This window comes from Marmota marmota, unplaced genomic scaffold (genome assembly GCF_001458135.2).
Source record: "Marmota marmota marmota unplaced genomic scaffold, marMar, whole genome shotgun sequence".
In the NCBI taxonomy this organism is placed as follows: Eukaryota; Metazoa; Chordata; class Mammalia; order Rodentia; family Sciuridae; genus Marmota; species Marmota marmota.
The window spans coordinates 30,410,084-30,437,677 of NW_026000057.1; the positions used below are offsets into that span (position 1 = coordinate 30,410,084).

The 27,594-nt window shown below is 36.4% G+C and overlaps 1 long non-coding RNA gene across 2 annotated transcripts in view; it reads left to right on the forward strand.

Annotated features, from left to right (window-relative positions):
• The first annotated feature begins 245 nt into the window (after positions 1-245).
• The window catches only part of LOC125619788, a 67,579-nt gene continuing 40,230 nt past the window's right edge, over positions 246-27,594 (forward strand). For both annotated transcript variants that reach the window (XR_007351379.1, XR_007351378.1), the window contains exons 1-2: positions 246-307; positions 761-839. This is a non-coding gene — a long non-coding RNA (uncharacterized LOC125619788). The remainder of the gene's footprint in view (positions 308-760; positions 840-27,594) is intronic.

Here is a 27,594-nt window from a genome sequence, read left to right on the forward strand (position 1 = left end):
CTCCTTCGTCGCACCGCGATTCAAACTGCGCTGTCTCCCGCCTTCCCCGCTCCCTTTATACTGCAGAATGTTCCCTCATCCGGGAACTCGGATTGCTCATCCCACCAATGGCTGCCACCCGCCCTCGGGACGCGTCCTTGAGGCCTCAGCCAATGAGCAAGCGAAGAAAAGGGCGGAGGGGCGGGTGCTTCAAAACTCGAGCCATGATTGGGGCATGGGGAGGAGGTCGGGGGAGGGCGGAGGGATGAGACTTGGGGAGAAGAAGGGCACAGCGGCGGGAGGAAAGAAACAGAGCGATCTAGGCTCGGTGAGCGCGGAGATCAGCCGGTTGCTGTCACGTGTCTGAAAGGAGGAGCTGAAAGGCCCAGGGGAGGAGCACGCGGTAGCGTCGCCTGCCCCCACCCTGGTCCCCTAGAGGAGTTCTGGTGACCACGTGAAGTTGCCTCAGGGTCTAGCCCACCCTTCTCAACTCTTAACCCCGAGCTCCTAGCCAGCAAAGATCTGCTTCCCCGCATTCTTCTTCCGAGACCCGGGGCTCCTGGCATGCTGCTCCCCTGCCCAGTCTCAATTCCCGGAGGCTCCTCCTGTCTGACAGGTGGCACAGACATGTTCAGTAGAAGAGCTCAGGTCTGCCCTGACCCGGCGAACCACAACCTTGAAAGAGATTCCGGGTACCCCCGCCACACACAGGCGAGTCCCCTGCCACCGACTGCACTTCATTTTCTGCTGAATCTTTCACCCTTTCTTTCCTTACAAATAGTTCCGCGGGAACAAATGGTGGAGCCAAGTCACCTCGCCGGTCACAAAAGATCATTTTGTCTACCCACAGGAAGCTTGGGGTGAGGCGGTATTTTGTTTTTCCTTTAATCAAATCATGAACCTTGTTTTTCTGGAGACTACACATCCACGGGTTATATCAATAATGTAGTGTCTAAAGTTGATTTAGTGAAACCTCAAAGCTATTATGTGTCAACTTTTCTACACTAAACATTTTGCTACGTGACAAATGTTCGGTAAATGTCAGTGGGGTAACTAACATGATTCACAAGCAGTTACAGATGGTCCATGTAATCAATTACAAATGGTGGGCTTAAAAAATAGTACTGTACTCACAGTGCTATCATAATGCCTGCTACAGGGCCAACTAATAGATTAATAACACCTGCATATATTTCAAGCTGCTTGGGGACAGTAATGATCTATAGTTTTCGTATTTATTGTGCTTAATAGTGCATTACACTTTTAACATAATCAAATACTTTCAACGTGGAGAAAATTTTGAAAGGAACTCTGAAGTACTTTAGACTCGATTTTAATTTGAAATTTAATTTTATCAAAGAATCTCCCCATATCTGGGAGATAAATTCTAGAGAAGAGGTACCCAGTAATTTTTATAATAAGATTTAGCGATTCTTCTCCATGGAACTAAGGAATTATTATGATGTCATCAGTAACAAGAATGTAATGGCAATAGAAAGCTGTGAAACGTGATGTAATAGTTAACCTTGGCTCCAATGAGGCTTCATGATGTATAGCTCTCTAACCAAAGTTAGTATCTTCTCCAATTTAAACAATTATTTATGAGCTCTTTTCTTTGAAGCCTAACTAAAGGAATTCACTGTGGCATCATTGAATAGTTGTTGAGAAGCTGAATTCAGGTGCGCATAGTCATGAATTGTGCCTCTAGCTTCTCCTGCTTCATCTTAGTTATTAACCTTTTGGAACTTCAATTCCTCCTGCCACTCCCGCCACCACTGTGGGTGTGTGGGTGTGTGCCCTGCCTTGAACCCAAGGGCACTTAACCACTTAACCATATCCCCAGCCCCTTTTTTTGAGACAGGGTCTCACGGGGTTGCTTAGGGCCCTGATAAGCCAGCTGAGGCTGGCTTTGAACTTGTGATCCTCCTTCCTCAGCTTCCCAAGCTGTGGGGATTACAGGTGTGTGCCACTGTGCCTGGCTCAAGACCTCTTTTTTTTTTTTTTTTTTTAATATTTATTTTTTTGTTGAAGTTGGACACAATACCTTTATTTATTTATGTGGTACTGAGGATTGAATCCAGGGCCCCATACTTGCCAGGCAAGCTCTCTACCATTGAGCCACAACCCAAGCACTCAAGTCCTCTTTTGAAATAGGTATAGTATGACCTATTTTCCACATATTTGTTGAAAGATTAGAGAGAAGGTATACTATGAGTAGCATGTAGTTGGCACATAGTAAGCACTTGATAAATAACTACTATTCTGTTCTACATTGGATTCCAGAGAGAGATGAAATAAAGTATCTTTTATTCCTAAATCTTTTTTTCCTGACTAGTATATTTGCTTCCACTGACTGAAAGTAGCAAACCTGAAGCCTATCCAAAATATACAAAACCAAATCACTCAACATCCAAAAATCCAAAATTGGTTTAATATACCCAATAAATTTCCTTGTCCTTGAGATAACAAGACAATATTTGTTTCCCCAAATAATAATTTCCTACTTCCTTTCCTGCCCTGGAAAAGGTGTAATGCAAAAATGTTAATATTCTTGGCTTACCTTCTCTCTAATTGTATTCATAATAATATATGTATTTGTAATAATACATGTATTTATAGTAATACATGTATACATAATAATATATGTATAATATACCAAAACTATGTAATTCTATTTGTTCAATGCCATATCAGATTAGCTACTTAATGAATTTTCTTCTGTCACGAGAAACGAAAAACTAATATGAAGTAGATGCCCCCACTGTTATTATCTTTAACAGCCTTTTCCTAACATCCAAACTTTCTCTCAAACATATTTGTTAACTACTATTGTTCATGACATTTTCTGTAGAGAATTGGAAATTCTCAACTGGGGAATTTTTAATTTTTCAACTATGTCTTGCATTAAATACCTCTTTTTAAGTAAGTAGGAACAGATTTCCCATTTACGTAAAAGGATTTTAGTTATATTTATATAGCTGTAGCATTCTTCATTAAAATCCGCTTAGAATCTTGATTCTTGCTGAATGCCACAGTACAGGCCTAAGATCTCAGCCATTGGGAGGCTGAGGCAGGAGGATCACAAGTTTAAGGTCAGCCTCAGCAATTCAATAAGACTGTCTCAAAAAAAAAAAAAAATTTTTTTTTTTAAAGACTGGGAATGTAGCTTAGGGGTAGAGCACCCCTTGGAACAATCTCAGTACCCCCTTCCCAAAAAAACCCTTATTTTCACTTAGAACATTCACTAAAAATGTGCTTTTGAGGATTCATTCAGAAAATGAGCTCCAGTGTGATGTAATACAAAATATTAACCAAGAATAAAAGAATTTGGATTAAGTCTGGGCAGCTACTCACTAGCTATATGCCCAGGAATAATTTAAACTCTTGAGCCACAGTTTTTTCATTGATTGGATAAACTAACCTTATAAAATTGTTAAAGAATTTCATGAAGTGAGGAGAATACAAAGCGTGATGTATTAATGTTTGACACAAAAGTCATGCATATTTCTCCATGAATTCTTCACATAAATGTGACAGTAAGATAAGTCTCTGAATTTAATTGTGTTAAAACCGAGTCCATGTGTTTGAATTCCATCTGCACCTCCCCGACCACAGATGACACACTTGGCAATTCCAAAATGCTAGACATAGAGTACAAAAAGGATCAACAGACTCTACTTATCCCAGACCCACTGCCATTCAGGAAAAGTAATTCAAAGATTGTGTGACCTAATACCTCTTTTATTACAGCACTAACTTTTTCCACATCTAAAAGTCCTCAGAATTTTTGGAAATATAATGTTTTGACATCAAAATTCAAGGGTATTGGGCTGAGGACATAGTTCAGTTGGTAGAGTGCTTACCTCACATGCACAAGGCCCTGGGTTCAATCCTCAGCACCACAGGAAGAAAAAAAAATTTCAAGAGTATTACCTTCTCGTATTATTCTTTCATCATCTATTGTTGATAGATATCAATATTGATCTTTAGGATTTGGGGAATTGGTGAAGTAAGTCTATAAATTGATATTGTTTTCCCAAATATGATCTTACTTGACTGTATCTGTATTTTGTAAGATTTATCTGTCCAGCTAATATGCAAGTCGACATGCATAGTAATATCCCCACCACATTTCTAACAAATTGTTATAGAAATTTGTTACAGTTTGGATCTAGAAATGTTCCTTGAAAAGCCCATGTTTCAAAAGCATGATCCCTAATGCAGAAATGTTCAGAGGTGAAATGATTAGATCATGAGAGCTATGTGAAACCTCATCAGGGGCTTAATCCATTTGATGGATTAATAATTCAAATAGATTGTATGGTGGTAACTGTATGCAAGTGTGGCATAGCTGAAGGAAGGCCATCACAGGGGGAGTACATTTAGGGATCATGTCTTGTTCCTGGCTCCTCACTTTCTTTCTACTTCCCAGTTGCCATGAGCTGAGCAGTTTTCCTTTTCTATGCCTTCTACTGTGACTTTCTGCCGTAGGCCCAGAGCGATAGAGTCAACTGAACATAGACTGAAGCTTTGAAACCAAAATAAACTTTTTCTCCTGTAAGTTGTTCTTGTTAGGTATTTGGGGCACAGTGATGAAAATTGACTGACACAACATTTAACATTTTTATTATCATATTGTCTTCTTTTGTCTCTTGCTGTATATAACCAAGACAGAATATAATACCAGATACTATAACACATGATATATAATCACTCCCTAGTAATGTAATCATTCCCTAGTAATGATTGGTTCTATCAGTCTATTAAGTAAAACAGAGCATATTCATTCAGTTGTTGTTCTTGCCAGGCGGTGTGCCAAGCAATAGCAACTGGGAAACAGGATTTGAAGGTCTTAGGTCCTTCCCTCAGTCTAGCTTAGACAATTAGTAAAACAAGGCTTTACTCATTAAGACCACATTAATGAGCTATTATAAAGTGAGTATCAGATTAGCTGCCAAATTGACAGTACCTTTAATTTAAAAGACAGACAATTGTAGACTGGAGTGTTTTGAAGAGTTCATGTTTAACTGGACTAAGAAGAGAGTTTGGAGTATCAGGTTGTTATAAAGTAGTAGCAGTTAGAAGGTAGTTATGACAGAGATTTCTAGTTATTATCCTATATCCACTTTTCTACCTCCCTCAGTATCAGGAAGTTTGAGCAGGACACATGGTTTCTTAATCCATTCTGTGCTACTGTAGCAAAATGCCTGAGGCTGGGAATTATAAAGAGCAGAAATTTATTTCTCACAGTTATGGAGAATCAGAACACTCAGTTGTCTGGATGAGGGTTACTCTTTGCTTCTGAGATGGTGCCTTGATGCTGCATCCTCTAGAGGGGATGAATCTGTATCCAGTGGATGGAAAGGTAAAAAGAGATGAAATCTTCTCAAGACCTTTTGTACATTGGTGAGGATAGATCCCTCATGATTCCATCACCTCTTAAAGGCTGCCCCTCCCAACACTGGTAAGTTGGGGATTAAGTTTCAGCTTAGTTTTGAAAGGGACAAAAATATTTAAACCACAGTACATGGTCATCAGAATGAAACTGAATTCGGTCATGAAAATAAGCTTTTTCCCAAAGGTGAAAGCAGCAGTGGTAAGTGCAACATACAGAAAATGTCCTTAAATAAGATAAGTCAGTTCTTCTTTTCTTCTTTTTTTTTATATTAGTAAGCATTTTTTTATTTATGACAGCGGACTGCATTACAATTCTTATTATATAGAGAGAGCACAATTTTTCTTATCTCGGGTTTTATACACAATATATTCACACCAATTCGTGTCTTCATACCTGTACTTTGGATAATAATGATCACCACATTCCATCATCATTAATAACTCAATTTCCCCTCCCTTCCCCTCCAACCTCTCTGCCCTATCTAGAATTCATCTATTCCTCCCGTGCTCGCTCTCCCTACCCCACTATGAATCAGTCTCCTTATATCAGAGACAACATTCGGCATTTGGTTTTTTGGGATTGGCTAACTTCACTTAGCACTTTCTTCCCTAACTCCATTACTAACTGGAATGAAGACAGAGTTTGAGCACCATTTTGTACCATGAAATGAATTTGGAAACATAGGTCAAACATGAGAGAATGATAAAACAAAAGGATCAGTGGTCTTTGATATTATGGAATATCAAACTTGCCATGGATCTCCCTGAAATTTTCCTTTTGGTGGTGGTTAGGAATTGAACCAGGGCCTTGTGTATGCTAAGAAAGTGCTCTAGCACTGACATATCTCCTCAGTCCTTTTTTAAATTTTGAGACAGTGTCTGACTAAGTTTCCAAGACTGGCCTCAAACTTGCCATCCTCTTGCCTCAGCCTCCCAAGTGTCTGGGATTACAGGCATACATCACTGCACCTGGCTGTTTGAAAGAGCTCCTCTTATTTTGGTTCTGTCACTAGCAGCTGAACTCAATTCTAACTATTTGTAGTACAGAGGATATGTTCTAGGACTCCTAGTGGATGCCTGAAACCAATGACAACACAAAATGCTGCATCCTCTAGAGGGGATGAATCTATGAATTGTTTTTCCTCATACATATATACATACATACCTATGAGAACATTTACTTTATTTATTAGACACAGTAAGAGATTAAAACAACAATGAAATAGAGCAATGACAATATACTGTAATAAAATTTGTGTGAATGTGGTCTTTCAAAAATGTTTTATACTCACCTTGTGATGATGTGATATGATACAATGTCTAGGTAATGAGAATAAATGAGGTGAATGATGTAGGTATTGTGACAGCATTAGGCTACTATATAAGCATAATGTGAACACAATCATGCAATCCCACAAGAGTTACTAAGGGACTAACTTGGGAGATGTATACAATGTGAATATGCTGGACAAGGATAATTCATGTCGTAGGCTGGATGTAGCAGGAATTATAAGATTTCATCACGCCACTCAAAATAATGTACAATCTAAAATTTATAAATTGTTTATCTCTGGAAATTTCCACTCGACGTTCAGACTGGTTGATTTCAGGTAACTATAATCACAGAAAGCAAAACCACAGAAAAGGGGGGAACTTCTATACATTAACACCCTAAATACTTGGAGAAACATAGTAGAGTTTACCCTGAAGAACAGAGAAATCTAATATTCCTGAGAAGGGGAAAATACAGTGTTCCTCAATTTTAGCACATCATGGCATACAAAGAAAATTGTAAAAGAAATTTTTTGTTATAATGCTGGCAATGTTGACATTGCTTGGGTATAAAGCCAAATACTGTATGACACTTAAACCAAGAGAAGGTTGTAAAAGATCTTGAAGGAAAAAATGTAAAGATTTAGTGACCGTGACTTTTAGGAAGGTATAGTGGTAGATATCAAGGACAAGGGAGATAGTATCAAAGAAAATACCCAGGTGATTTAGACTGGTGGTCTGAAACATAAAGTGGGAAAACCATCTATAGAGACAGGAAAATCAAAAGGGTGGATGTGAATGGATAGAGAAGAGAGTGAGCCAGAAAAGTTGTGAAAAGGACTGACAGTGGAATCCAGGTGAAATTTTCTGGTAGTATATTGGCAGTAAAGGAAGGGATGGTGAAAGGAATCAATTTCAAACATATATCTCCCAGTTAATGTTCAGTGAAGACAGAGAAATGATAGCTGATGGTAAAAGAGTGCAACTGGATAAGAGGAAAAACTTCTATGGCACAATAGGATAACTCTGGTTGGCGAGTTAATTGTGTATTTCAAAAAATAGCTAGTAGGATTTTGAATGCTCCCAACACAAAGAAATAATAATGTTTAAGGTTGTGGATATGCCAATTACCTTATCAGGTCATTGTATATTATATGCATATTTTGAAATATCACACTGTACCCCATAAATATGTATAAAAACTGCCGATTTGAAAGGGCTTATAAAAGATATATGCTGAGGAATGTTCTGACAAAAAGTTAGATGATCTTGTTACCACAGATGAGAATAGCAAAGAAAAGAATGACTACAAACAAAAGCAGAATTGAAGCATGATTTCACTGTGGGCCCAGTGACTGCACACTGAACAAGACAATTCCTTGTGGTTACACCATCTGATAAGATTCTGTTCAGAACATTACCACATGTGCATTGTTAGTTCTGTGTGATTCATATTAATCTGATGTTGATCTTTAATATACTCCTCTGTTTACTAAAAGTGATAATATTGCCATAGATTCTGTGACTCGATCAGGTATCATCAGAACTTTTTGTTGTTACATAAATCTCTTAATACTCCACATGACTAGAGAATGACAACTGAGAAAAGCTCATTGGCTAAATGCTATAACTGTGAAATTCTTCACAACTTCTTAGTATTATAAGGAATCCAAATACCTCCTTCATTCTAAGGAGGAAAAAGAGGCCCCACAAAAAGACTGGAGGCTGAATATTCTCTCTTATTTGTGGATGCTAATCTCAAACAGAGGAGGTTGGGGAGGGGAATAATAGAAATAGATTGGATTGAACAGGGGATGATAGAGGGATGGGGTCGGGGAGGGGAACAGCAAGGACAATAGAAGTAATTGGTCATAACTTTCCTAGCATTGTATTTGTATACACCACCAGGTGACTCCACATTATGTGTGACCACAAGAGTGGGGAACTAATAGAATAAGTTACATGTGTATCCTGCCAAAAATACATTCTACTGTCATGTATAACTAAAAATAAAAATTAAAAAAAAATTTTAAAGACCAGAGTTTATAAACATTGATGGGTTGTGTCACTGCAGTATGCTAATTTTGAATCCTTTAGGCATATACCAAGGAGTGGGATAACTGGATCAAATGGTGGTTCCATTCCATTATAACAGCTAATTCACAATAGCTAAGCTATGGAATCAGCCTAGTGCCTTTCAACAGATGAAAGAATAAAGAAATATANATATATATATATATATATATATATATATATATATATATATATATATATATATAATTTTATATATAAATATATATAGCCATAAAGAAGAATGAAATTATGGCATTTCAGGTAAATGGATGAAACTGGAGGCTATCCTACTAATGGAAAATAATCCAATTCCCAAAACCAAAGCCTGAATGTTCTCTCTGATATGCAGATGCTAACACACAATTAGGGGAGGACAGGAAAGATTAGAAGTTCATTGAATTAAACAAAGGGGTTGAGGGAAATAAGGCGAATGGGAATAAGAAAGACCATAGAATGAATCAAACATAACTTTCCTATATTCATATATAAATACATGACCAGTGAAACTCCAAATCATGTACAACCACAAGAATGAGATCCTAATTAGAATGTTATACTCTGTGTATGTATAATATGTCAAAATACACTCTATTGTCATGTATATGTAAAAAAGAACAATTAAAAATGTAAAAAAATAAACCCAGATTTTATACTTAAAAAAAAAAAAAAGACAAGAGTTTAGAAGAACACAATGTATACTTCACACCCTTTCAGAGATTCAGCCTTAGGGTAAAAACCATATAAAAGTTGGGGCCATCACATTATTTGTGAACCCCAAAACAGATGAACATGACTACCCAGGCCTCTCAGTTGGATGGAAATGGCTCAGAGAAGAGACAGGTTTTTCCACACCCATAGACTTTCTGTACTCTGGGTGTGTGTGCATGTGTGTGTTTGAGTGGGTATGGTGAAGGAAAGTAGAATCATTTGTTAGCACAGTATGACCTAGTCAAATCTACCTAAACATGGCTGTCAACTCATCTAAGAGACATCTTGTTAGATATTGGAACTATTTAAAGGAGTGTATCCCAGTTGGATAGAGAATTACCCTTATTGGGATTTAATATTGCCAGGGTCCATGCAGGGGATAAAAGAATTGTTGAATAGTGCATAGGAATAGATATATCAGCAGGATTAGATTATTTGAGATATGTTATTAAAGAAGATCAACTGCTCTAAAATTCTTCCAAGTGATTATTTACTTTTCTAAGGCATTTCATGAGTTTTCAGTGAACTTGCATCCACAGTCTCATTTCCACCTGAAAACATCTAAGGTAGACAGGAACGTGACTTATCTCCTTTTTAAAAGACAAATAAATAGGCTTCTGGAACATTCAGACACACGAAAACCAGGTGAGGATCCTCCATGTTCTTTCTATAGACTTGTGCTTTTGAATGGAAAACTTCTCAGAAGAGGATTTAATTTAAAATTTGTGTCCATACAGAATTGTGATTTTTCTGTGTCTTAAATAAAATATGTAAACTCTTTCTCTGAACAACCTTAAGACTTCAATGCTATTCTTTCTAGATGGGTACTGTTTTCACTATCTTCTTGTGTCTTGATGTTTTGTGAAAGTCATTAATTTCCTCAATAAGCCTTCTCAACTGCTCATAATCTCATCAGGAAACAGAGTAGATCTCTTCCTCCATTAATAGATTAATCCAGCAACTCCAGGCAAGAGCTGTCCAAGCCATTTATCATATTTCACTACAGGATATGGAAATTTACATGTTGGCTCTCTGTTTAGTTTTTTATTTCCTGTTTTAAAGTTAAAATAGTATACTCATCTTAATTCTCCAAAATGAAGCAAGTCACTTTTTCCTCTAAACTAAGCTGAAAATTCAGTAATTTTACAGTATATGTAGAGAAAGGACAAAATCTAATCAGTGCTATTGTGTATTATTATAATGTGGAAGTACTTGCTTCACATCATTAATTTTATAATGTTGTAAAACTTTACTGATTTGCAGAAAGAGCTTGATCAAATTAATGAATATTTTAAATTATAGAGCACTTGAAGATAGAGTATGTACATCTATGAGCTGCATAAATATGTAACCGATTTATATACTTTTGCATATGAATATCTAAAACTCCAAGGGGCTGCTAACCAGTGTTGCCAAGAAAAATACTAGTAGATTCGCTTTTAAAAAAAAGGATTTATAAACCAGGTGCAGGTGGCACACACTCGTAATCTCAGTGACCTGGGAGGCTGAGGAGAGGATCACAGTTCAAGGCCAGCCTTGACAACTTAGCAAGATCCTGTCTCAAAATAAAAAAGAAGAGCTGAGGTTGGCTCAGTCGTAGAGTAGCCCTGGGTTCAATCCCCAGTACCACACACAAACACAAAGGACTTATAACAGCATTTTTTGCAAGTATATCAAAACTCAAGAACTTTTTATTGTTTTTGTTTGTTTGTTTGTTTTTGTACTGAGTATTGAACCCAGGGCCACTTAACCACTGAGTTATGTCCTCAGTCCTTTTTTGGTGTTTTAGAGAAGGGGTCTTACTGAGTTGCTTAGGGCCTCTCTGAATTGCTGAGGCTGGCTTTAAACTAGTAATCCTCCTGCCTCAGCTTCCTAAACCACTGGGATTACAGATTACGTGTACCACTGCACCCAGCTCAAGAACTTTTTAAATGTATGTTTAGGAGTATTTGTGTTCTCCTATTAAGATGGTTTATAAATATTCTTAATGGATAGTTCAAATTATAGGTCAATTTCCAGTAACATAAAAAAACACAGATATACAAGATGGAAAATGCTACACCTCTACTGTTGGTTGGCTGTGGTAACTTGGCCTCAAAGTCTGGGGAACATGGCTTGAAATTTCATCTACATAGCAAGCACATTTTTCTTCACACTGCATATTTTGAAGGTAGCCAAATCTCCTCAAGTCACCACTAGGTGCTGAGATGCTTTGCCTTGAATGATAACTCATGTACAAATATAAACATAAGATTGCACCTGTTGTAAGTTCCCTTGGTCAGTTTGCTTCACACACTTCCAAAGACTGTTTTGAATGAGTGACAAAGCACCATTTCACTTATGTGCTCTCTATATGGATTATATATGTGTGTATAAACACTAGGGTAAATATGCTAAAGAATATGAAGTAATACTCTTCCCAAGACTCATTTCTACCTCCAGAACATTCCACCAGAAATACTACTGCTTCTCAGAGAGGGGCAACCATGTAATGGATTCTCATCAATGTATGTGGAAATAAGGAGTCATTTCTAAGTCAAGGCTCTTGAAAAGTAGGAGTGCTTTCTCCACGTGCTTTTTCTGTATTGAGTACTGCATGCATATGATTCCAAAGCAGGAGAGGAGGATAAATCCACAAGATTGATCACATAAAAGAACACCTGACAACCAGAAATACCAACACTTTTGTTGTGTTGAGTCACCACAATTTTCTTGTCTGATCGCCTCAGCACTTAGCCCTCCCTAAATCATAAAACTTATTTAGGGTCACAAAATAATGTGAAAATATTTTTGAAAAACCTATATTGCAATGCTTGGTGGCACAGGCTTGTAATCTCAGTGACTCCGGAGGCCGAGGCTCAATGATCACAAGTTTGAGGCCAGCCTCAGCAATTTAGAGAGAACCTGTCCCTTAATTAATTAATTGATTAATTAATAAAATAGGCTGAGGATGTACCTCAGAGGAACAGCACTGCAAATAAATAAATAAATAGATGAATTAATTAATAAAACCTCTACGTAATCCACTATTATTAGGATGCCATTATGGTTTGGATATGAAATATCCTCCCAAAGCTCTTGTGTTAATGCAGGAATATTCTGAAGGGAAATGATTACATTATGAGAGCTATAACCGAATCCGTTCATCCAAATTTGATTGGAATAAGTGGGTGTGTGCAGACGGGTGGGGCCTGGCTGGAAGAAGTGGGTCACTGAGGGATGTCCTGGAAGGGTTCATATTCTGTGATTCCTTTCCCTCTTCCCCCTCTCTCTGTTCTGGTCAGTCATAAATGAAGCAGCTCTTCTCTACCACGTCCATCCACCATGATATTCTGCCTCATCTTGGGCATAGAGCACTGCCTTCAACCAACCATGGACTAAATTTCTGAAACCGTAGCCAAGATATAATTTCCCTCCTCTACATTATTCTTGTCAGGCAATTTGATCACAGTGACGAAAAGATGACTAACATGGACACTACTCTTATTTGTTAATACTGTACAATAGAAACACTTGCCTAACATGCTAAGCCCTGTATTTCCTCTAGGGAATTCCAGCTAATAAATACCAGGGAAAAAATGGTAAAATTGGAAGAAAATTTCCATTTTCAGACTTTCAATTTAATCATTTAGAGGTCATCAATCCATTCATCCCTTGTAAAGTTATTAGGTGAAAGATTGTTAGGAAATTTACAGTGGAGGAATATGGCTGTAACCACCTGATTAATCTTCACTTCACTAAAACTAAAACAACCAGATATGCTATATGCCTTCTAATGTAATCCATATGAAAATTTATACAGTTTCACCTAGGAGACCACGGGAGAAAAAAATGCAACTGTATCTATTCAAGTTCTTAAAACTAATATTTTAGCCAGTTACTAAAAAAGACAGACAGACAATGCAAGAGAATATAGGGCCACACTAATAGTGTGGGAAATTGGCCTGGTTTCCTCAACAAAGTAATAGCGTAAAGCTGGGGAGAGGGGAAACTATGGTGGGTGGGGGGAGCTTTTGTCATGTGATAAGGTCTGATTTTTTAAAAAATATTTTAACTAAGGTTTTTTTTCCTCCCCTTTTTATTAGGGTGTTAAATTTCTACATAATGGTGGGATTTGCTGTCACATGTTCATACATGTCCACAATATTACAATATAATTTGGCCATTATCATTCTCTAGTATTTCCCCTTTCCTTCCCATCCTCTCTCCCCTGGTCCCTGATCTCACTTCATTTTTCATGAGTTGGCCCTCACTCAACACATCTTTCTTTTCCTTTTTCCTCTCTAGCTTCCACATATGAGAGAACATATAACCGTTAACCTTCTGAGTTTAGCTTATTTCACTTTACGTAATGTTCTCAAGTTCCCTCCATTTTCCTTCAAATGACATAAGTTTCATTTTTCTTTATGTCTGAATAAAACTCCATTGTGTATATATACCCCATTTTCTTGATCCATTCATTCATAGATGGACACCTAGTTAAAGCTGGTTAAATAGTTTGGCTATTATGAATTGGGCTGAGTTCCAAAGTGGTTGTACTAATAATCCCATCAATAGTGTAAAAGTGTTCCCTTTTTCTCCACATCCTCTCCAGCATTTATTATTATTTATATTCTTTCTCCTCCTTTCTCCCTCCTGTCTCCCTGAGTTGCTTAGCACCTCACTTTTGCTGAGGCTGGGTTTGAACGATCCTTTTGCCTGAGCCTCCTGAGTCACTGGGACTACAGATGCGTGCCACCACACCTGGTTTATTATTTTTATTTTGATGACTGCCATTCTGACTAGAGTGAAATGAAATCTCAGTGTAGTTTTGATTTGCATTTCCCTAACTGCTAATGATATTGAAAATTTTTTATATTGTTGTTCATTTGTATTTCTTCTTTTCAGAAATGTCTGTTTAATTCATTTGCCCATTTATTAATTGAGCTATTTGTTTTCTGAGTTCTTTTTATATACTGGATATTAATCTTCTGTCAGATGAGTAGTTAGCAAAGACTTTCTCCCATTCTGTAGGATCTTTCTTCACATTCCCAGTTGCTTCCTTTGCTGCACAGAAGTCTTTTAATTCAAAACCATTCCATTTGTTAACTTTTGGTGTTATTTCCTGAGCTTTAGGGGTCCCATTGAGAAAGTTGTTGCCTGTATCTATATGTTGGAGTGTTGACCCTATGTTTTTGTCTAGGAGTTGCAAAGTTTCTGATCCAATTCCTAGGTCTCTGATCCATTTTAATTTGATTTTTTTGTGCAGGGTGACAGATAAGGGTCTAGTTTCATTCTTCTACATATGACTAACCAGGGGAAAACTATTTTAGATTATGAGATTAAAAAAAAAATAGGGACAGAGCAACTAAAACTGGGAACCATATTTGGAAACTGATGTCATTAACTTCCCAATTTTTCTCTTTTAGATAATTGAAAAAAATTGAAGGGTTATAGCTCAGTAATAGAGCACTTTCTTAGGAAGCTTGAGGCCCTGTGTTCGATCTCCAGCACCATCAAAAAAATTAATATGTGCTGGGCACCAGGCACCGCACTGCACACCTGTAATCCCAGCAGCTCAGAAGCTAAGGCAGAATGATGGAAAGTTCAAACTCAGCCTCAGCAATTTAGCAAGGCCCTAAGCAACAACTTAGTGAGACCCTGTCTCTAAATAAAATATTTTGAAAAAGGTCTGGGGACATAGTTCAGTTATTAAGCACTCCTGGGTCCAATCTTTGATACACACAAAAAATTAATATGCATTTAACATTAGGTAATATGAAGGGATCATTGTTAATATTATTTTACAAAACAATGGCATTTTGTTATGTAAAAAAAATATAAGAAAATTATATTATTTTTAGCTGGGTGCGGTAGCACATGCCTATAATCCCAGTGGCTCTGGAGGCTAAGGCAGGAAGATCATGAGTTCAAAGCCTGCTTCAGCAAAAGTGAGGCACTAAGCAACTCAGTGAGACCCTGTCTCTAAATAAAATACAAAATAGGGCTGGGGATGTGGCTCAGTGGTCAAGTGCCCCTGAGTTCAATCCATGGTACCCCTCCAAAAAAACAAAATTGTATTAATTTTAGAGATGCACACACTAAAATATTTAAGGATAAGATGAAAAAATGACTTCTGTAGTTGCTTTACAATGTTGCAACAAAATAAGAGATCCATCTGCCACCCTATACTGAGGATTGAACCCAAGGGTGCTCTACCACTGAGCCATCTCCCCAAACCTTTTGATTTTATTTATGTATTTATTTATTCTGATTTTATATAACAGTGGAATGCATTAGGATTCATATTACACATATGGAGCACAATTTTTCATATCTCTGGTTGTATACAAAGTTTATTCACACCATTCATATCTTCATACATGTACTTCAAATAATGATGTCCATTTCATTTCACCATTATTTCTAACCCCATGTCCCCTCCTTTCCCCTCCCACCCCTCTGCCGTATTTAGAGTTTGTCTATTCCTACCATGCTCCCCCTTTCTACCCCACTATGAAACAGCCTGATACTAGTTGTTTTAATGAATCATAATAATAACCATTATTTATCAAGTGGTTAGTATCTGCCAATACTGTTAAAACACTTCATAAACTAGAGTTCTTTTTAAAGTCATGTTTGTTGAGATATAATTTATATATGGTACAATTTGCTTTGTTTAGTTTTATAGTTATATGAATTTTGACAACACAAATTTAAAAATCTCTCTCTCTCTCTCTCTCTCTATATATATATATATATATATATGTATATATATATTATTACAGTCAAGATACAGAATATATTACCTTGTTCTCCTTTACTTCTTTTTTTAAACAATTAGAGAAATTAATTTTAATATATTTTCATTAAACCCAATGGATTACCAACATAATTTGCAAAGAAAATAATTGTTAGTAAGATATTTTATGTTCATTTTCTTCGTCCTAGTAATTCTTTGGAATCTAATGTCTATTTAACACATAGCACACCTCAATTTAGACTAGATACATCTCAAATCTCAGTAGCCTCATGTAACCAATGGCTGCCATATTGGCTCCTTTCTCCATCTTTCACCTTTTGGTGAGACATGTTGTAGGCTGTATAAGTCCCTTTGTTATGTGGTTTCTTGTTGAGTTCCATCAAAAAGAACACCAAAGAGATGAATATACAAAAGAATATACAAGTTTAGGGTGATTTATTCCTCCCTATAAGGCTCTATTAGACTGTGAGTTGGTTTCTTCATGCTTTTGGTGGGAATAACTTCAGTTAGGTCACCTTTTCCCACAAGTTTTTCACAATGGCTCTCTCTTCTTTCACCTCCTACCTCTCCAAGTCTACAAAGGAAAGGTACTTCACAAAATTTGTAGGTTTCCCTCAACCTTTCCCTTACCTTTATAAATACCTTATTAAACAATTTTTACCCTGATTGATCTTTTTCACATTGAATTTTGAATAATTTTTTTTAATTATAAGAAATATAATATACCTCATCTCAAAACCCAGGCAATGTATATATATACATAGCAAATTAATTATGTATTAAAATATAACATATAAAATGCTAAAACTTTTAAAGAAAATATTTGTGTAACTTTGTGAAGAGAAATAGAAAACAAAAAAATATAAAATAAACAAAAACCTGAAAAATTAGATGATACTGTAATAAAAATTTTTATGTGTAAAAATTTATCCAAAAGAGTTGAAAGAGACATGAATTGTATTACCAGTCATTTTTGTTTATTTTTGGTATTTAGCTTGACTTGGTTTCTCCTTTGATTGGTTTTTCCTTTATTGTAGTTCTTCCCTTTGCAGATTTTTATTGTTGTTTTTCATTTCTTCCTCGTGGAATATTTCCAAGAATATTCTGTAGTGCAGGCTTTCTTGCTGTAAATTCTTTTAGCTTTTGTTAGTTATGGAAGTTTTTTATTTCATCATCAATTCTAAGCTTAATTTTTCTAGATATAAGATTCTTGGTTGGCTTCCATTATCTTTTAGAGCTTGGTATGTGTTGTTCCAGGATCTCCTGGCTTTGAGAGTCTGGGTTGAAAAATCTGCTGAGATCCGAATTGGTCTTCCCTTATAGTTAACCTGATTTTTCTTTCTTGTGGACTTTAAAATTCTATCCTTATTCTGTTTTCTAGGCATTTTCATTATAATGTGTCTTGGTGTAGATCTGTTGTAATTTTGTATATTTAGTGTCCTATAGGCTTCTTATATTTGATTTTTCAGTTCATTCTTCATGCTTGGGAAATTTTCTGACATTATTTCATTGAAGAGATTGTACATTCCTTTGGTTTGAATCTCTGAACATTCCTTTATCACAGTAAATCTTAAATCTGATCTTTTGATAGTATCCCATAATTTTAGATATCCTCTTCATGGTTTCTTACCATCTCCACTGTGAAGTCAACTTTATTTTCAATATTGTATATTTTGTCTTCATTGTCTGAAGTCCTGACTTCCAAGTGATCTAGTCTATTGGTGATGCTATCCATTGAGATTTTTAATTGGCTTATTGTTTCTTTCATTTCAAGGATTTCTGTTGTTGGTGTTTTTTTTTTTTTTCAGTATCTCTATCTCTTTCTTGAAGTAATCTCTTGCAACCTGTATTTGTTCTCTTATCTCTTTGTTGGAGTGATTGATTTTTGCCTGCATCTGCTCACTTAGGTCATTCTTTAATTCCCAAATCATTTTAGTTATGTATGTTCTGAACTCCTTCTCTGACATTTCACCTACTACACTATCTATGGATTCTATTGTTGCGGTATTTGGTTTGCTTGGGGCACTTTCCTCCCTTGTTTTTCATGATATCTATGTGTCTTCCTCTCTTGCAGTGTAGATCCGAGGTATTACAGCTTCTGCCTTATTGTCTTATAGTGTCCCTATAGGTTACCAATACCTCACTTTTAAGGGAGAAATCAATATTACAGCACTCAATGCACCCAACATGCAGCCATAGATCAGTTAGCTTCTATTTTTACATTTACAGTTTTGTCACTATAATCAGAAATGATGAGTTTGATTATCTTCTACCATGTAGTCAATAGGTTTATGTAATGGTTTACAGTTTCTAATAGTAGAAGAGGGAACTGGGGGGTTGGCTGAGATGTTTATGAGGTAGGATGTGAGAATATGGATGTATTAGATTATATGACAAGTGAGAAGGTAATCATAAGAGGTTGGTTGTTAGTAGGAGAAACAAGAGATAGGCAATGCCTTGCAAGACTCCCTGTTACCTCAGCAACAGGATACCTGTTAGCACCCCTAGTAGAGAAACCTCTGGTTCAGCTAGGCCCACAGGGACCTTGGTTATGTCTTATCAGGTCCTTGTTGTTGTCCCTTGATAGAAGCGGCGATATCCTGGATTCGTGGTGGTGACAGCCCCAAGCTTATATGTACCCTGATGTTGGGCTTTGGAGCAACACTTTGGTGAAGAAGAAACCCCAGCATGGGGTTACTCTTGGCATGCGGGCACAGGGTGGGCCTCTCCTCTGGATCTCTAGGCTGTGGTGTGGCCTTGATTTTATTTAAAATTTTATTTATTTATTCGTTTCTTTAGTATGTGTGGTCTTAGGGATTTATCCCCGGGGATTGTCTACCACTGAGCTACATCCCCCAGCCCTTTTTATTTTCAAAAAGAATCTCAGCAAATTGCATCAACAGGAGGATCAGCCTCTAACTTGTGATCCTCCTGCTTTAGCTTCCCTCATTGCTGGGATTACAGCAAAGCTCTGGCTCAAAAAAAAAAAAAAATTTTTTTTAAGTTCAGGAGAGATAAACCATATGGCAAAATATTGATGATTATTGAAATTTGGTACTGAGCTTATTTTTTCATTTATTTTTATTTATTTATTTGTTTGTTTGTTTATGTATTTTTTTTGGTATTGGGTATTGAACCAGGGTCACTTAAGCATTGAGCCACATTCCCAGCCCTTTTCATATTATATTTTATTTTACTAGGTCTCCACTTCATGACTAGGTAGCAAAAGAGGAGAAGGAGAAGAGGAATGTCTGGGGTCCTAGTATCCTCTTCAAGGGCTTATCCCCAATGACAGGATAGGCCCACCTCATGTTTCCACCTTCTCTCAATGCATCATTGAGAGAACCAGTCTTTAACACATGAGGCTTCAGAAGATGTTCCAGATTCAAAAATATAAAAGTATCTTATGGTGAAATGACAGTGAAAACCTTATGTTCCTATGGATGCTACCAGAAGTTCCAGTACATCTATCAACTGTCTCTTTTATAATTCTTATTCTCTCCCCCAACCATTTTTTTTTTGTAGCAAAGATTGAAACTTGGGGTACTTTATCACTGAGCCACATCCCCAGAACTTTTTATTTTTTATTTTGCTATAAGGTCTCACTAAATTGTTTAGGACCTCGCTAAAATTGCTAAGCCTGGCTTGAACTCATAATTTTCCTGCCTCAGTCCTGGATCCTCTGGGATTATAGGTATATGCCCCAAGGCCCAGAGTTTTTGTCCACCCTGCCCCCGCCCGCCCCCCAAAGTGCTAAAGAATAAACACAGGGCCTTACCCATGATGGGCAAACTCAATGGTAACTGAGCTACATCCCCTTTGAGGCAGGGTCTCAATAAATTGCCCAGGCTGTCCTGGAACTTGTGATCCTCCTGCCTCAGCCTCCAAAGTGTCTGGGAGTAATTTTTCACTGTACTTAATAGTCTTTCAATCTAGATTTCCATTGCAAATATTAATTAATTCAGTTTTTAAAAAGGTTAAACTTTTACACATTTCAACATTCAACATTTTTTTAGAAAGTGGCATAATGAAAATTTTCTCTCTCGCCTGTCCTTCAGCCATCCTGCAATGTGTTTTCCTCATAGTTTCCTCAGTCACTCGCTTTTGTGTTCATGGCTTGCCCTGAAATGTCCTTCAAGCATTCTTTAATTTTGCCCTCACTTCTTCAAATTATAGCTTGATCCTCTATAGTGGCCTTTCCTCAGCCACTATCTCCAAAATTTGTCCCCCCACTTTTCTTTTATCTTATTCTGTGCAACTAAATATTGTATGTACTCTGCTTTCTTTAATATGTCTAAAATTACTAATGTTCCCAAATCATTTTCATATTTCCTGGACAGATTTTAGATTTCTAAACAGCTTACTGATTTTATAGGTCCCTTGAAATCAAAGAATGACTCCTATTTCTTTTGTTCCACATAGCAGTCTGGAACTATGCAAGTAGTGGGTGCCTAATACCTTCTCTATCCTCACAAAACCTTACCTGGTGATACTCAAAATTTGCTGTATATTAGAATCATCTGGGGAGCTTTTGAAACTCATGAATGCCTGACTGCTCCAATACCAATTAAATCAGAATGTGCAGGGGTGAGGAGTGTGCAGCATTGAGATATAAGCATTAAGCTGGGCGCTGTGGCACATGCTTGTAATCCCAACAACTCAGTAAGCTGAGGCAGGAGGATCGCAAGTTCAAAGCCAGCCTCAGCAATGGTGAGATGCTAAGCAACTCAGTGAGACCCTGTCTCTAAATAAAATATAAAATAGGGCTGGGGATGTGGCTCAGTAGCCGAGTGCCCCTGAGTTCAATCCCTGGTACCCTTGTCCTCCCCTCCCCCAAAATAGAGATATAAGCATCAATACTATTTAAAGCCCACTGGATGACTCCAGGTATGGTTAAGAATAAATGACCTAATCACCTGCCTGCCCTTAACACAACTGATGTCCTCATTTTATGAGAATGTGCTTGCTATAGTTTGAACCTTGAATGTCTCCCAAAGGCCTATTTGTTGAAGGATTGGATACCAGACTGTGACACTCTTGGGAGGGTAGGTAATTTTTTTAAGAGGAGGGATCTAGTGGGAGGAGGTTAAGTCATTGCAGGCATGCTTTTGAAGTGGATGTTGGGATTCCAACCCTTTCCTCCCTCTGTTTCTTGGCCTCCATAAAATGAGCAACTCTGTTCTGCTATATACTCCAGCTATGGTGCACACTGCCTCAACACTGGCCTAAAGGAAACAGAGCCTGAAACCTCTGAAACTAGGAACCAAAATAAACTTTTACCTTTACAAATGCATTATCTCAAGCATTTTGTTATAGTAACTATCACAATTCTCTTACTACCAATGTCATACGTGCATCCTCCCTACTTCTGTACCCATCTTCTACTCTGTTCCTATTGTAGTTAAGAAAGAGTTTTCTTTGCTCCCTCTCATGGAAAGCTTCATAAATCTTTAAGCAGGTGATTTTTCACCTCCAAGTCTCTCTTTGACCCACTTATATCTAGCCTTCATTCCCATTAGACCTTCAAAATGGTTCTTGTCAGAATACCTGTCAGTTTTCTGCCTTCTCACCTCTCAGCAGTTTGACCATGCTTTCCTCTAAACACTGTCTTTCCTTGACTTCTAAGATACCACATGGTTGCTCCTTCTTTTCCCTCTATTGCCTTCACTCCTTTAATTCACATGTAGGTATGTTGGTATACTTGGGGAACAGAGAATTTTCAAAAACACCTGGAGCAAGGTTAAAGTTGTTCTCTTTTTTTTTCAACTTTATGTATGTATTTATCTATTCATTCATTCATTCATTCATTCATTCATTCATTCATTCATTCATTCATTCATGGTGCTGAGGAGTGAACCCAGAGCCTCACACATGCTAGGCAAGTACTGTAACACTAAGCTACAACCCTACCCCTCAAAGTTGTTCTCTTTATTATCAACTTATTTTAGCATTGCCAATATGTAGTGTCTGTTTATTAGATTTAAATCTTTGAGGTTCTAATTCAGTTATTCTGATATGATAAAACTACTATTTTCACTGGGTATGGTGGCACACGCCTTTAATCCCAGCAACTCAGGAGGCTAAGGCAAGAGTGTCACAAGATCAAATCCAGCCTCAGCAATTTAGCAATACACTGTCTCAACATAAAAAAATAAAAAGAGCTGAGGATGTGGCTCAGTGGTTAAGGCCCTCTGAGTTTATCCCTGGTATCAAACAAAGCAAAGCAAAGCAAAACAAAAACAAAACCCTATTATTTTCTAATAATTCTCTTAGAATTTTTTAAATTCTAGATAAAATGTGAATTGATAGAATGCATCTAATGATTTCATTAGATCTTAATTCTCTTGGTATCTCTAAGTTATGTCTAGTAGATTATAATAAAGCAGGAAGATATACACTGTTTCTGTGGGACAGGAATAAAACAATGCAGCTGTCAGTACTTTAATGAGTAGGCAATGTCTATTATTAGCCTACTACAGCATGTTGGCTTTGTTTTTGTAATCTTAACAGGGGTTCTTCTGCATAAGAAACAGTCAATAATCTCTTTTCAGAATCAGAATGTATCACCTGATCAATTGAAATTTAGCCATGTAAATAAGATATAAATCCTTGGTTGCTTGAGAATAAAACACTAATAACTTTGTACCTTTATGTGATGATTTTAACAAATCAGCTGTAACATTTATGGTTCCTAATATTCCTGAATATTTGCATGTAAAAGTTAACAAATTGTTGAATGAAATATGCTTTTTCATTAACAAAATTATGTTTATGTTTATAATGACAAAAAATTTTAAATGTAAAGAGAATTGGGTGCAGTGACACTTGCCTATAATCCCAGCTACTCAGGAGGCTGAGGCAGGATGATCGGAAGTTGGAAGCCAACCTGGAGAACTTATTGAGACCCTTTCTCAAAATACAAAACAAAAAGAGCTGAGGATGTAGTTCAGAGGTAGAGTATCCCTGGGTTTAATCCTTTTAACAGCCAGAGAGAGAAAAAGAGAGAGAGAGCGAGAAGAGGTATGTTACATGTAGCTGAAAATTAGAAGATGTAAAGGATAATTTTAATTATATTTGGTAAGTCTGGTCTTGTGATAGTACAGCAATGATGTTTAGATGGTATAATGGCACATAGAATTAATAAGTTTTATACATTTGTCCTATAAGAATTGTTCTTTTGACTTTCATTTTAGAAAATTAATAATTGTGTTATTATCAAGATTTTATTTAATTTGTGTTGATAGTGTACCAAATGAGATGGCTTTTCTTGATTTATTAAAACTTAAATAGTTTTAAAATTAGTTTTAATTGTTTTAAACTTCATTTTGCTGAGGCAATAATATTCGTATTTTTTTTTTGAGGGGGTACCGCGGATTGAACCCAGGTGTGCTTAACCACTGAGCCACATCCCCACCCCTTTTTTGTTTTTTATTTAGAGAAAGGGTCTTGTTGAATTACTAAGTGCATCGATAAGTTGCCGAGGCTGGCTTTGAACTTGCTATCCTCCTGTCTCAGCCTCCTGAGTCACTGGGATTACAGGCATGCACCACCGCACCTGGCACATTTGGAATTTTTAATAAAATTTTAAAAGCAATACTCTTAACAATGCATCTTGAATTTTACATAGCATGTTCATGCATTGTAATCAGTTTGCTTCTGATAATTATTTTTGTTAACCATATGGAAGTTTGTGTTGTTCTTAAAGTAACAGTGAAATCTTTAGAATCAATAGTACTTTTGACTAATGCTATATTTAGATTTATGCTATATTCAATTGCAATATGAATTGCATGATAATGAAAATTATTCCTCAGCCTCTATGTACAGCTGTAGTGATAACCATGCTAATTTATGAGTATTGCTGGAACCACAAATGGAATATACACCAAATTCAAAAAAGTGAATACTTGGAACTACTGCGAAACAATGTTTTGTTAAGCAAGAAACTATTGCATTGCCCTAGCTTCAGAACCGCTTTGTAGATATGTGATTTTGTCAACAAGCAGCCCAATCATAAACAAGTATAATTCTTTGTGGGGTTTTTTTCTTTTTTCAGTGCTGAGAATCAAACCAGGGCCTTGTGCATCCTGGGCAAGTGCTGTACCATTGAAGAATAGTTTTCAAGAGGTACATTTTTAAGGCATAAGAAACAAAGTTAAATCTCTATTTTATTAGAGTCATAATGATGAGAAGAATGGCAGAGGTTTTAAAATATCACAGATCTTTGATAAGTAAATTGAAAATACATAGCTGTTTACCATTGCAGCTTAAAGGTACAATAAATGATCTATGTTAACTTGTAATTGAATGATAATTTTTGAATCACCTTACTCAAACTAGTCAAATATGCATAATACTAAATTTTTATGACCCCAAAATATATTCAACAACTGTTTCAATAGGAGTAAAATTCACAAACCATTAGAAAAGCAAAATTTTGATTTAATGAAGAATGGTCTGTGAAGTATCAAGTAATAACTAATATTCAAGAAGTTGTATTTATTAACAACTGTGTGACAAAACCTGAATATAGGTAATATAGGAGGTTTAAAATAAACCATTTAGGGGCTGGGGATAGATCTCAATCTGTAGAGTGCTTGCCTCACGTATACAAGGTCCTGGGTTCAATCCCCAGCACCACCAGGAAATTAAAAAAAAAAAATATATATATATATATATAAACTGGGCATGGTGGTGTACTGTAATCCCAGCTACTTGGATGGTTGAGGCAGGAGGATTGCCAGTTGGACCACTCTCTTTACCTACTTTTTAAGACTCTTTAAAAAGACTGGGATGTGGCTCTGTGGTAGAGCATCCCTAGGTTCAATTCCTACTACTGGAAAAATAATTGAAAAAGAAAAAATCTCAAACATACAGGAAAGTTACAAGTATAATAAAATGAAATTTCTTTTCCTAAATCATTGGATAGTTAGCGACTAATCTTAAATCCACCATATCCAAATTCTTTTATAATGTGAAGAGCTGTGTTATTTACATATAGTTGCAAATTAGAAGATGCAAAGATGATTAATTTATGATTTCCATCCCCAGCCGCCCCCCACTTTTATTTCCCCAGACAGAGTCTCAGGTGGTGCTTATAAAATTTGTGTTTATGTTTAGCCACCAGAGTTGGCTAAACATAAATGTAATTTTGTCAATGTAAGGGGATAAAAGATATTTTATTCAATAATTTGCTAACATTTTACATGTAAATATTCAGGAATTTTGAGAGTACATGGGGGCATATTTTTTACAAACAAGGATATACTCTTACCTAAATCACAATATACCCATCAAAATTAGAAAATCGCCATTCCTACATTCCTACTATCAAAATCAAATCAAGTCCACTGACTCCATTCAAGCTTCTCCATTTGTCCCAATAATGTGCTTTATTGCAAAAGGATCCAGTTCAAAACTAGGGATCATATTTAGTTGTCCTGTCTTATTTGTCTCCTCAGTCAGAAACTATTCCTCAGCCTTTCTTTGAATTTCATGACTTTGACATTTGTTTAAGATTATAGGCCACTTACTTTGTGAAATTACTTTCAATTCAGATTTGTCATAATTACAAAGTCTCATAATTACACTCAGATTTTGCATCTTTGGCAGGGATGTCACTGAATTTCACTACACTCTTTTAAGTGGCTCCTAATTCCAGTTTGTCCCATTATTGATAATATTAATTTGGATCACTTGACTAAGGTAAGTGTTCAGGTTTCTTCACTATGAAGTGTTTTTTTTTTTAATTAATAAATTTTTTTTGAAGAAGTGAAAGGAGTTTGGAAATTGTCTTCCTCATTCTATTTCTCATCATACTTTCTATGTATCCATTTGTACATATACATTAAACCCATGGTGTCTTATTTTATTCAATGCATCATTTTTTAAGGACCATTACTTACTACTGTGCCTCAGGGGCCCCAGATTTGGTCAGTAAGAGAGGCTGGCATCTATATACTTTTAACATGTCCCTGTCATTCTGGGCACTTTCTTGCTTTGGGGCACAAGATGTTCCGGGCTCATCTAATACTTTGTCAATCTCATCCCTGACATCAGTCACTTCTTCAAAGAGGACTTATTCTTTTTTCATGGAAATTGGTTTGTAAGCCACTGTCTGGGTGCTTAGTGTTCTTATTGCAGGGGAGTTGGAGGTTTACCACTTCAAGACACTGTCAGTGGTTAGAAATAGGGAATATATGTATGAGTACACATACCAATGAACATACACATGTATATTAATACATATACATACGTTTACAACTCCATTTATTTCCACATTTATTTGTAAGGAATGAGTTATGTTGACATCTTCAATTCCAATTCAGTAATACAAAATCCAGTCTGTGGTTGATACATTTCTTTGTTTATTTGATAAATTTTTTGCTGCCCTCCCCTGCTATCTTCCGGATCAGAGCCAAACTAAACTCAGGGATCTACAATGTCACTAGCTCTAGGAAGCTGCTGGACTTTGAGGAAGTCACTGTACTTAGGACCTTCAGTTTTCTCATCCATAAAAATGAGATTGGGTCAAAATTAACTCAAAGGTATTTGCCAGCTCTAAGTTTCTGGGTCTTAAGGCAGAAAACATATATGCTTTATCATCTCAAAAGAGTTTAAACTGTTTATAATTCAGTAAAGGGTAAAGTATTTTACATTGGGAATTGCCAGATGAGGATAAAAGAAACTAATCAGAAATGAAATCTAATCATAACACACTCAGAACATATTCACAAAACTTTCAGAATAAGGTATGGTTTTCTTTCAACTGGTAGAACTTTGAATAATGGCCAATCTAGTTCTTAAGTAACTAATTTACATTTGAAATTTATATTGGAGATTAGCTGTTGGAATTTCCTGGAAGGTAATTTCCCTTTGCTGTTTGTTTTTTTTCCAATGCCCATTCCATTGGAAACCATGCACGCTGACCATGAATCAGAACAGTAACATTTGATTGATGTAGTACTTCTGCCTTAAGTACGTCTCACCCCAATTTCCCTCTTGTTCATTCAGCCTGGATGCTCAGGGACTTAGCTTTAAGGTCTTTGGGTAAATTTTTTCCTGACTAAACCCACTATATTTCCTCACTTGGGATGGTGAACTAGAGAAAGTTGAAACTGATTTCAATATAAGTGGAAATTGAAAAAGAAAGACTGTAATTTTTTATTTTTTTAAAGAAAACTCCATGCTGTGTTTTAAAGTAGGACATCATTTTACATTATCACCAACAGTGCACAAATGATTGAGTTATTATCATCACTATCTATCACTTGTCTTAAAAAAAGACTTAATTATTTTCAATAATAAATTTCAAATATTTTATATTTTATTTTTTACTACAATGGCATAATTTTGAGAATAATCTTTAAATCTCAATCTCTCTGTCTCTCTCTCTCTCTCTCTCTCTCTCTCTCTCTCTCTCT